At 40.5% G+C, this 12,189-nt stretch overlaps 1 long non-coding RNA gene across 1 annotated transcript; it reads left to right on the top strand.

The window, feature by feature from the left end:
* The first annotated feature begins 503 nt into the window (after positions 1-503).
* LOC108350853 (uncharacterized) lies at positions 504-7,591 on the top strand. The gene is made up of 3 exons (XR_015687200.1): positions 504-631; positions 3,006-3,166; positions 7,403-7,591. It is a non-coding gene; the product is annotated as an uncharacterized LOC108350853 (long non-coding RNA).
* The last annotated feature ends 4,598 nt before the right edge of the window (positions 7,592-12,189 follow it).

Below are 12,189 nucleotides of genomic sequence, written 5' to 3'. Positions count from 1 at the left end.
ATCAAGGGCCTTTTATGGAGAAAGGCTGAAGAAGAGAGAGTGGAAAGGTTACTCTGACCGCTTCAGACACAGTTAGAATCAACTGTGAGGAGAGAAAATGCATTTCCTCCTGCTTCCTTGGTTTTATTGACTTGAAGATGTGGAGGAAAATGAAATTCTTCCCTCCTGTATTGGAAGATTCAAGTCTTTAAGTTTGCCAAAATAGACTGACAGCAGAAAGACTAAGAGGGACAAAAAGCACATGAATGTATAGAATGCACACAGGAACTATCTAAAACAGAAGCTGAAGTGGGTGAGATGAAAATACCCACTTTAAAGAAATAGAAAAATTGCAATAGGAAAGGGGACTGCATTGTAGTCTTATGGAGGTAGTAAGTGGTTTGTTTGTTTGTTGTTGTTTTTTGTTTGTTTGTTTTGAAGGGATGAAACAGAAGGACAATAGCCTGAGTCAAAACTCCCCTGCACTCAAGGTTCCTTCCAGGTTACGGAGACTCCATAGTGACAGAATTCTTGGAAATTTGATTAGTTAGTCAGAGAGCATCACAGAAGCCTTTCCCTGTGCCATAGCTAAAGAGTCAGCAATCCCAGATATACGATGACTGACGATGAATGAGGGAAGGTCGCGAGACTGGTGTGTGTTTCTCTAGCTCTGGACACCAAAGTCCCACACTTTGGGGATTCATTTGGAGTCCCATAGAATTCCTTTGTCTCTAAGTAAGCAAAATCTCATATAGGATGATGTCATTATGCAGGTGAAGGCAGGTACAGGACAGAACGAGGCCTATCATTGGACGAGAAGGAAGGATGGGTGGGAGAAAAGTTTTAGAGGAAGAGACTGGAGAGAGGAGAGAAGCAGCCAAAAGAACACAAAGGCGGATGTTAAGATTTCTCTCTGCACATTTACAGGTCGTTATGAATATTTTGAAGGGATGGATGTGTACAGGGCTTTGTACGTCTAGATGAGCAAATTATTTCTTATCAATTGGATCAGAGGTTATTGTGTTGTGTGTTCTTTCATGTGGCAATCTAATTGAGTTCAAGAGAGAGTGTGGTGGCTAGACATACTAGGCTACCACGAAATTGGGATGTGTATGTCTGGCATGGTCGCAACCTGCCTTGGGAACTAGATGGGTAGAGAAATTGTTGCCAGGCTCCGAGAGGAACCATCGGCAGTGTGATATAGGATGGAGCTAAGTGGGTGAGACACTTCGTTGACTGAGATGAAAATATCCAATAGATGCCATGGGGCACTACAGTGCCAGATCTAGTGCGGGATAAAAGAAACCTTATTTTTATTAATTTTACCGCAACAATCTCACCAACAAGCTTATATAAGAAAATCTATTCTCCTTAGCAAGAAAGTGTGGTTCTTCCATGGTTAGTTGGCTCCTGGTTCTTGATCAGAAGTTCAGCTCATCCTGTCTTTCTGCTATTGGCATTACTGCTCTCAGAAATACCTCCTCTTAGGCTCCCAAGAAGCCACCCAAGAAGTTCAAGTTCCAAGTTTGAAATCTGCAGAACGGGTCATTCTGTCCCATGCATGTGTCTCTAAACAACAACAACCAACAAGATAGGTCTGACCCCCCCCCCCAGATCTCCCAGGAACTAAACCACCAACCAAAGAGTGTACACGGAGGGACCCATGGCTCTAGCCACATATGTAGCAGAGGATGACTTTGTCAGACATCAGTGGGAGGAGAGGCCCCTGGTCCTGGCAAGCCTGATGCCCCAGTGTAGGGGAATACCAGTGTTGAGGTGGGAGTGGCTGGGTGGGTACTCTCATAGAAGTAGGGGGAGGGAGGATGATATAGGGGGTTCCCAGAGGGGGAACTGGGAAAGGGGATAATATTTGAAATGTAAATAAACAAAATATCCAATAAAAAAAGCACTTGTTAGTAGTCCTAATGATTAGGTTCGAGCCTTTAAACCCTACATAGTGGAAGGAGAGAACCAGCCCCCACAAACTGTCCTCTGACTCTACCTGCCTGATGTGGCATGTGCTGTATGCATATACATACATTCATTCATTCATACATACATACATACATACACACATGCATAATACATACACAATAAACATAAAAATACAATCCCCCTCAGGGGAAAAAAAACAATAGCAACTTGTTCTGACAGGACTTCTCTCCTATTGAGTAAACAGAAAATCATGTTGTCATTTCAAAGAGAATCACTTGTAGGGAGAAACAATATTATTAGACTTATCTACATGTTTTAGGAGTTATTCCTGAGCTACAGAAAAAGAAACGGACAACTACAGAAAATCAGAGTTCATTAAGACAAAGAAGCAAACAAACAACTAAGAAGGGTTACAGAGACAAACAATAGTTCTCCCACTGTGGACGATCTTATGCAAGTAAAAGCAGTATGTACTATTAAACAGTGTTACACACTTGGCATGGAGCTGCCTGAGTGTTCACCTATTTTTAAATAGTTTTAAGAACTGATCTTTAAAGTAGAGGAACTAACACTTGCTAATAAATCCATTTATAAACAAGGAAATCAACTTAGAGAATATAAACACCGTGTCCCAGAGGGAAGAATAAAAAACGAAATGGATGGAGTCTGTGCTCTTAAACATCTCATCGTGCATTCCTCTGTTGCACACTTTGCTTGTACATGTGCTTTCGGAAGGCTTTTTTTTACTGTAATGGGATAGAGGCTGGTGACATTATATGTACTTCTCTATGGTAAACTCAAGTGACACAAGAAACTTGTTAGAAGAATAGGTTTTCCTAAGGCACTTGGTGGGGGATGGGACATTGAAAACCCTTTGCTAGTATACTCTCTCAAGTCCCCAGCACTGTGGCCTGCTTCACCATTCCATTATGCTCTCATTTTGTGCACAGACTACAGTTTTGATATCAAGAACTAAAGAAAGAGAAATGCCTGTATTTTAACCACCATTTTTCTATTTCTTCCTTTGTCTCCAGTTCCATAGTGTGAACTGGAGTACTGCCCCATGTAATACTCTCCCATATTTGTCTCAGTGAAACAGCAATTCATCTGTGACAGCCTCCCTATTAGCTGGTCAATCCTGGCACCTCTACAGAAGGAGGATTAACTGGCCTCTTGCTATAGCTATGGATGCTTCTAGATGCGTGCACAGGATGGACTTGTGGGGATCAGGAGACACTGCTTCAGGAAAGGGGTAAGGAGAAAGTGAATCTCTCTCTCTCTCTCTCTCTCTCTCTCTCTCTCTCTCTCTCTCTCTCTCTCTCTCTCTCTCTCTCTCCCTGTTACCTATGAAGCTGGATGTAAGTACTCTCAGATATCTCCCCAGCACCATGTCTGCCTGTGTGCTGCTATGTTTTCTGCCATAATGATATTGGACTAAACCTCTGAAACTGTGAGCAAGATTTATTTTTATGAGTTGACTTGGTCACAGCAATAGAACAGTGACTAAGACAGAAATTGGTACCAGGGAATGGGTATTACTGTGATAGGCCTGACCATGTTTTTGTTTGGAAGAACATGGATCTTGAGACTTTGGGTTAAGAAAGCAGTGGAATGCTTTAAGCTCTGCTTAGTGAAGTCATACTAGAAGGAACATAGAAGACAGTGGGACTAAGGGTGATTTGGACTGTAAGGGCCTGGATTAAGAGTTTCAGAGGAGCAGAATTTTAGTAGGTTGCCTTGAGATCTTTCCTGTGACACTTTCATGAAGAATGTAGCTGCCCTTGTTCAAAAAGTCTGCCTGAGGCTGAAATCAAAGATTTTGGATTAATGCCATTGGCAGAAGGAATCTCAAAACAGTCTAGTATAGACTCTGTGGTGTGGCTATTAGTGTTCCCTCTTATGCAGATCTATAATAAAAAGGGAGCAAACAGAACAAGTAGAAATAGACAATGTGCAGATTGAGAAGAAAGGGGGCACCAAAACATGGAATGGAGCTAGATTCTGTATTCAAGAAAATAAAAAATAAATAAAAGCCAGATATTAAATGGAATAAAGGAAGTGGCAAGCTCAGGACAAGACCTTACCCAACTAAGCTTTCAATTTATGAAAAAGAAATAAAAAAGAAACTGAAGGGCAAAGTTTGGTGATACACACTTCCTTCCATTTGCTTGTTATTGTTAATTGTATTATTCTTTTAATTTTTATTATTTTTGGATATTTTATGTATTTACATTTCAGATGTTATCCCCTTTCCCCTCCTCTCCCATACTACTTCTATTTCTATGAGGATGCTCCCACTCCCACCCACCCACTCCCACCTCAACACCCTGGCATTCCCCTACACTGGGTAAATGAACCTTCACAGTACCAAGTTAAAGAACTGAAGGAGCTGAAGGTGTTTGCAACCCCATAGGAAATAGAAATATCAACCAACAAGACCCCCCAGAGCTTCCAGGGAGTAAACCACTAACCAAAGAGTACATAGGGAAGGACCGCATATGTAGCAGAGGATGGCACTGTGTGGCATCAATAGGAGGAAAAGCCCTTGATGGTACACAACTTTAATCCTCCCACTCTGAAGACAGAAGCTGAAGTATCTCTGAGTTTGTGGCCAGCCTAGTCTAAAAGAGCAAGTTCTAGGACATCAAAGCATAGGTAGTTAAGGTAACCATCAAAACAAAAAAGCTGGTGAAGACATCATTGAATGGGGGAACCATGATCCAGCCCCAGTAAGCAGCAGAACTTTGCAGCTTTGGCCACATGACTCTTGCTTTAGAGTCAATAATAGAAAGGGTTACTGGGACAATTGATGCTGGTTAACTAGAGCCAAGAAATTAGAGGTGATTAGAAGAGACCAGCATCACTGAAGAGAAATCTTCTGGGAAGTTTGTTGTTGTTGTTTGTTTGTTTGTTTGTCTTTGTTTTCTGAAAGCACAAAGAAGCTATTCCAGAGACAGACATCATGCTGTCAACCGGACTAGGCAAGTTTTTTTTTTCTTTTTTCTATTTTTCAGAGCTGGGGACCGAACATAGGGCCTTGCGTTTGCTAGGCAAGCGCTCTACCACTGAGCTAAATCCCCAACCTGGCAAGTTTTAAGAGTCACTTGGGCACACTGGTTTTACAGGCACGAAGAGGTCATGGAAAGCGGCTGAGTCTTGACACTGTGAGAGCCAGTAAAGGCCACTGGTGAAGGTGCAGTCTTGGTGATAGTTGAAGGACCAGAACTGAAAGGGTCATGCAACGAAGTTGAGGTTTGGCAGCATGAAAACAGCCTATGAGAGGCTACCAGTGAAAGTACAGACTAGTTGGAGTGGAAGACCCCCAGCATATTGGAGATGCCAGTACTATGGGATGAACACCAAAAACAGCAGCAGCAGTGGAGAGGGGTCAGTCAGAGCCTAGAGTGCTACAGAGGACAAAGCTGGAGAAGGGACCCAAGTCCTTTGGAGGAGCCTAGAAAATCATGGAACAAGAAGCTGGACAGTTGACATTGCCTTGGATACCCCCAAGATATTAGATATGCCAGAGCCATAGGACAGCTGCTGAGGAAAGCTGCTAGCAAGGAGTGGAACCATCCAAGAAAAGCAATTGCTGAAAGGAGAAACAAAGGTGAAAGTAGGTGGACATCAGACATGGAGATGTGGAGTTTGCGATTTTTCCAGCTGGTTTTCTGTCTTGCTTTGTTACAGTATTTCCACACTATGGCATTTTGAAATGATAATATATATCCTATGATGTCAAAAGTATATGACCTGCTTCTTTATTTTCATTTTATAGGGGATTAAGGTTAAGAGATTTTTTTGGGGGGTATCAGAAGAGATTTTGAACTTTGGAGTTTTAAACATTGTTCAGACTGTGATAGAGTATGGTAACTTTTGAATTTGGACAAAATGCAGTTTTGCATTAATCTATGGCTATAAGCTGTAGAGGGGAGTAGAATGTGGTGGTTTGGCCCCCATAAATTCATATTTGAATGTTTGGCCCATAAGGAGTGGCACTATTAGGATATATGGACTAGTTGGAGTAGTGTGGCATTGTTGGAGGAAGTGTGTCACTGTGGAGGCAGGCTTTGAAGTGTCATTTAAAAGATGAAGCTATGCTAAGTGTGATAGTAGTCTTCTCCTGACTGCCTTTGGCAGGATATAGAACTGTCCGCTCCTCCAGCACCATGTCTGCCTGTAGGCTAGCATGCCTTCTTCCGTGACGATAATAAACTGAGCCTTGAAAGGTTCAACCCCAATTAAATGTTTTCCTTTATAAGTGTTGCTTTGGTCATGGTGTCTCTTCACAGAAATAAAATCTTAACTAAGACAACTTACACCTAAAAGACAGAGTATATAAAAGGAAGAGGAGAGGGCAAAAGGTAGACATGGTAGTATTCAAAGACAGTTCTGAAACTGCAGAAGATATAAAGAATCAGAATTCAGAAGTATGAACATGGAATAAAATAAATAAAACCAGACATATACTTAGACAGAGTAGCTAAACTTAGAAGCACCAAAGATCTTTAGAAGTAAGGAGAAGGAGAAACTTTCTACAAAGAAATGATAGATTTACAGCTCAGTTCTCGGCAGTCACATCAGAAACCCAAAGACTCTGAAGTTCAGAGGACTATACAGCCAGTCTCACTTGACTTATTCACCACAATTGGTATTATTGGATATGGCAGGAGTAGAAAAGAAAGGAAAGGAATGAGAGGAAGAAGAGATATGGCAGGACAAAGGGAAAAGACAGAGGAGAAAGGAGAGGGACAACAGAGTCCATCTTCTCCATTGAAAAACTTCTGAAAGACATCCCTCCACCCAAGTCTTATTCATGTTATTTTCAGTTCTTTATTTCTAAAGCCTGTTTCACACTGACCATCATTTCAGCCTACCCAGAGGTCTCAGTCAATTTTCTCTCAAACCTAAGCAAGTTCAAGGTGGTTTACTGACCCTTGGAACTAAAGGAGATTACACCTATTTTATAGATATTTCAGGCTTAGGAAATATTTATATGGGAAGAGGAATGATCCTTGAAATGTTCTGTTCTTAAAAACATTCATTCATACATCTGAACATATATCTTGATTCAAAAAATGCATTAGTTTTTTGAGATTTATTTGTATTGAAATAGGACTTGAGCCTGAGAATGCTGGCCATTTTTAAATGTTTAAAGATTTTTCTAGAATGTGACCTTTGGAAACTCTGGTGTCATAATTTATTTAGAATAAAAATCAAATGATTTGACTAAGAGAGATATATACTGGTGTGTAATGACAGCATTAGTAGTAATACAATTGAGAGACAAATAGATTCCAGTTACCTGAGACAAACTGTGACAAATACTGTCCTCTGATCCAAAGGAACAAATCACATTCTTAATGAAAAGAATCAAAGCCTAAGAAATATGTTGCATTTCTTAAGATTTTGTTTATTTACATGCTATATGTGTGAGTGTTTTCCTGAATGTATATGTCTATGTAGCATATGTGTTCACTGCCATCAGATTGCAGAAGTTGACATCAGATCTCCTGAGACTGGAGTAACGAACTACTTTGAGCTGCCACATGGACGCTGGGAATTGAACCTGGATCCTCCCCAAACACATCAAGTGCTCTTACTACTAATCCATCTCTCCACCCTCCATGTTGCAAGGTTTTCTGCAAATATAAACCATTACTGTTTAAAAGGTTAAGTGTCTTAGTCAGGATTTGTATTCCTGCACAAAACATGACCAAGAAGCAAGTTGGGGAGGAAAGGGTTTATTCAGTTTGCAGATCCACATTGCTGTTCATCACCAAAGTTAATCAGGACAGGAACTCACACAGGGCAGGAACTTGGAGGCAAGAGCTGATGCAGAGGCCACTGAGAGTGCTGCTTACTGGTTTTCTTCCCCTGGCTTGCTCGGCTTGTTTTCTTATAGAACTGAAGACTACCAGCCTGGGGTGGCACCACCCACAGTGGGCTGGGCCCTCACCCCTGATTACTAATTGAGAAAATGCCTTACAACTGGGTCTCATGGAGGCTTTCCTCAAGGGACACTCCTTTCTCTGTGATAACTCCAGCTTGTGTCAAGTTGACACATAAAACCAGCCAGTACAATAAGATAAAGAAAGATGAAGTTTTTTCAATGGGAGACAAGCTTTCTGGAGACTAGCTTATGTGTCAGGCTTCTACACGCATGCTCGTCTTCTAACCAGATATTTTACACATGGGCCTCTCGGGACCCTTGCGGAGTTCATTTCATGTTGTCTATCTATTGCTGGGCATAGACTTTCCCTTAGTACTGTTTTGTTTCCTGTAGTGAGACTCTGTGGAAAAAAACTAATTTTTAATTTGTGAGCAGCTATCAACTGCAGATGTCTTCTGAGTTAGGGATGGAGGTCATGTTCATGTCTCCCCTTAGTGCTGGGATGCTTTCTGTGTATTCCCTGTGCATGTTGCCGGAGTCTCTGTGAGTTTACCTGTGCCTTGGTCCTGCTTTGTTTACAAATCCTTGTTTTGTTGGTGTTCTCCTCTTCCCCTGGCTCTCACACTTTTTTCTGTCTTCTGTCTCAGAAATATCATATCCTTGAGTAGAGGGATAAGATAGAGGCATACCATTTAGAAGTGAATGTTACAAGGTCTCTCACCTTGCACATAGTCCAGAGGGAGAGAAGGGAAGGGTATTGGGGAGGATCTGGGAGGATTTGCGGGAGGGAAAACCGCAATAAGAATGTACTGTAGGAAAAAGATCTATTTTCAATGTATAAAGCCAAGGGCTGCAACTCTGTGTGGCTCAGCACCAGTCCCAGGTGCCTGCACGGACACCTGCACTAATGTTCTGCTCTTACCCTCAAGTGTGGGTGGCCATTGTTCTCCACAACCTTACAAGTGATTTATACTACTTGAGAAAGATAAAAGGTAATTTTGTTTTAAAACCCTTTATTTTCTTACCTACCACAGCTCAGTATCATTTGTCAAGCACTACAATTTTTCTTTCCAAATAAATGGAACTTGTAACTGTTTGAATATTACAAAAACACAAAGAGAATCGAGATTTTCTTCCAGACATTTCTAACAGCTCTTTGCACATGACTATAAGTCAGGTTATGGTTTCTCTGCCATGTCTTGGTGGTATCCGCTCACCTTGCCCAGGTGAGGTTTGATCTGGAAGACTCCATTAAGTGTTATTTGTCTACGAAACAGATAGAAGCTGTTGTTAAAGTCAGTCTCACATAACTGCGTAATCACTAATGCTTCTTTGCAAGTATTTCTTATTGTCTAAAAATGTTCAATGCTGTCTATGCATAATATAATTTTTATAATATTTCTGTCCAAGGGCAAGCTTGTTCTGTCAATATAGATGATACACATGAGAATGTATTTTCGTGTGTGTGTGTGTGTGTGTGTGTGTGAGAGAGAGAGAGAGAGAGAGAGAGAGAGAGAGAGAGAGAGAGAGAGAGAGAGATATTGTGGCTGTTTTCAATATTAGCTTATTTAGACATTAGCCATTGATTGATGCTCAAGGAAAATATTGTAAGAACATTTCTTTCTGTTTTTCACAATTTGCTACATGTTCTTTCTTTCAATTGTCAAAGGAAAGATTTACAAAACTGAAGGTTCCTTGACATTGTACTTAAAAGAGTCAGAAATATGTGTATTAATGAAGTCATACAGGGCAACGAGTTTCCAGGAAGAAAGTGAGCATTAGACCTTGAGAGAAAGTTTTAAAAGAAAATGTGGGATAATAATGCAGCCTGACCTCCAGTTAAGTCAGCTTAGATGACCTCGTAAGTCAGTCAACAAACATTAAACATTTATAGGAAAGTTCAACACACAAACTCTATCAGCAGTAAAGAAGGGTCTTTCCTGCAATCATAATATGGATGGGTCAAATGATCAACACAGAAAAAGGAAGACACACATCTTGCAGGAATGCCTAAGGCACTGATGTCTACAGGCGACAAAAAAAATAAAAAATGCTACCCTGTGATTTGTATCTACCTGGCCCAAAATACTTAATAAGCTGTTTAAGCATTCTCTCTAAATTTCTCAGTTCTCACAAAAATCTAACAGGAAAGACGCTCATCTTCAGGTATCCATACTCAAGAGCCACAGGTGTGGCAAGAAAGTAATCAAAGGAATCAGGATGATCTTAGGTCTTGCCTGGTTTGATTCATCAGGGTTCTTCCTGTCTGTCCTGTGTCTCTGTCTCTGTCTCTGTCTCTCTGTCTGTGTCTGTCTCTCTCTCTCTCTTTCCCTCCCTCCTTCCCTCTTTCCCCCACATTTCCCTGCTTTGCATTGCATCTTCTTCCTGAGCTAACTAAATCTCTCGCATGACCATGTTAAACCCATTTGGACTGTGTACATCCATGGGATAAGATTCTTTGTGTCTTTTCTGAAAGTTTGAAATAATGGAAAAGATTCAGGTTTGAGGTTAAAAAAAGACAACAAAAACAAACAAACAAACAAACAAAAAACCTGGATTCGGATTAAATTACAGTTGTATTTAAGTGATCTTAGACAAGAAGCCTTACCCATTACTTCCCCTTTTTAAACCAGACTGAAGATAGCATTCTGTCTTGTTTAACATATTTAACTTTTTGGAAGTTTTTGGAATTCTTTAACTTTCTTTTTTGAGATCATTGAGGATTTTCATGCAGATAGGAGATTTAACGCTATGTAGTTTTTACTCAAATTTCCTCCAATTACCATTGTTTGACCATATCTTTAACAAATACAGAACAATACATAGCCAGGAATTGAAGTGATACATCAACTGACCTTCTTCAGATTTCAGTAAGGTTACATGCAAATCCTAATGTGTGCACAGTGAGACTGCAATAAGAATCAAGAATCCCCTGTTAGGGGATTCCATTCCAACTATTCTCTGAGCTGCCTATCAAAACTACCTAACAACCAAGGCCCCTCCCTGACAACCGTGGATCTGTTTTCCATCTCTGCAAGCTTGCTGACTCAAGGATGTAGTAGGGCTATAGCTGGAGCTTAACTGAGGAGAACTTGTCCAGCATGCATCAGGCCTAACACCTAATCTTGAAAAAATCCTTTATAAATGGCACCTCAGAGTGTTTTCATTTTTTATAGCTAGCTCTACAAGCCAGCATAATAATCTGTCTCTAATGTGTCACATGTATCAATATTTCTTCCATATCCCTAGGTGGTATTAAATGGCCCACATGAATGAAAGTTTACATAACTGCCCACACATTAAAGAACATATTGAGACTGTTTCTACTGTTTGGTTATTATGAAAAAATTATGATAAACATTTGTGCACAGTCTTTTATGTGAATGTTAGTTCTCATTTCTCTGGGACAAATGCCCCAAAATTGGTATTGCTGAGTCATATATGAAATACATATGTAGTTTTAGAGAAACCTAGTGTTTTCTTTTCCAGAGTGACAAGACCATTTTACATTGACAAGAAAATCAATGAATGTTCCTTGTTTCTCTACATAGTCACCAGGATTTGGTGTTGGAATTTTTAAAAAATTATTATGTTAGCTATTATAATAAGTGTGTGATATTACTTTTTTCAGGTTCTTAATATCATATTTCAAATGTATTCTAATCAACATACAAGAACACATTTTACAGAATAGATGGTATAAGGGAAGAAAACAAAACAAAGAACAACAACAAAAGTTCATCAGATTATGACAAAGGTCTCTGAAACATAACACCACACTTTCCAGTGTGCACCTGAAATTAGCTCTGGAAGTGCAGAATGCTTTTTATTCTCTTCTATTAAATTTATTTATTTATTCGTGTTACATCTCAATATCAGCCCTGTTCTCCTCACACAGCCCAGTATTCCCTCACACAGATCCTTCTCCCTTTCCTCTCTCCCCTTCTTTGAGAAGGGCTAGCCAGACTCTTGGTCTTAACCCCACACAACATTGCCCCCACCATGACCCGTCAAGTCACTACAGGACTAGGCACATCCTCTCCCACTGAGGCCAGACATGGAGATCCCATTTAGAGGAATGAGATCCACAGGCAGGCAACAGACTCAGAGACAGCTCCTGCTCCAGTTATTCAGGGACCTGCATAAAGACCAAGTTACACATCTGCTAACATATGTGTGGCGGTGGCGCGTAGGTCCAGCCTGTAATTGCTCTTTGGTTGGTGATTTAGTTTCTGGAACCCCCAAGGGTCCAGGTTAATTGACTCTGTTGGTCTTTCTGTACAATTCCTATCCTCTTTGGATCCCTCAGTCCTTTTCCCAACTCTTCTGTAAAACTCCCCAAGCTCCATCTAATGTTTGTCTGTGAGTCTCTGTATCTCTTT

This window comes from Rattus norvegicus, chromosome 4 (genome assembly GCF_021556685.1).
Source record: "Rattus norvegicus strain SHRSP/BbbUtx chromosome 4, alternate assembly SHRSP_T2T, whole genome shotgun sequence".
Classification (NCBI taxonomy): domain Eukaryota; kingdom Metazoa; phylum Chordata; class Mammalia; order Rodentia; family Muridae; genus Rattus; species Rattus norvegicus.
This window is presented reverse-complemented; position numbering and strand designations above follow the sequence as displayed.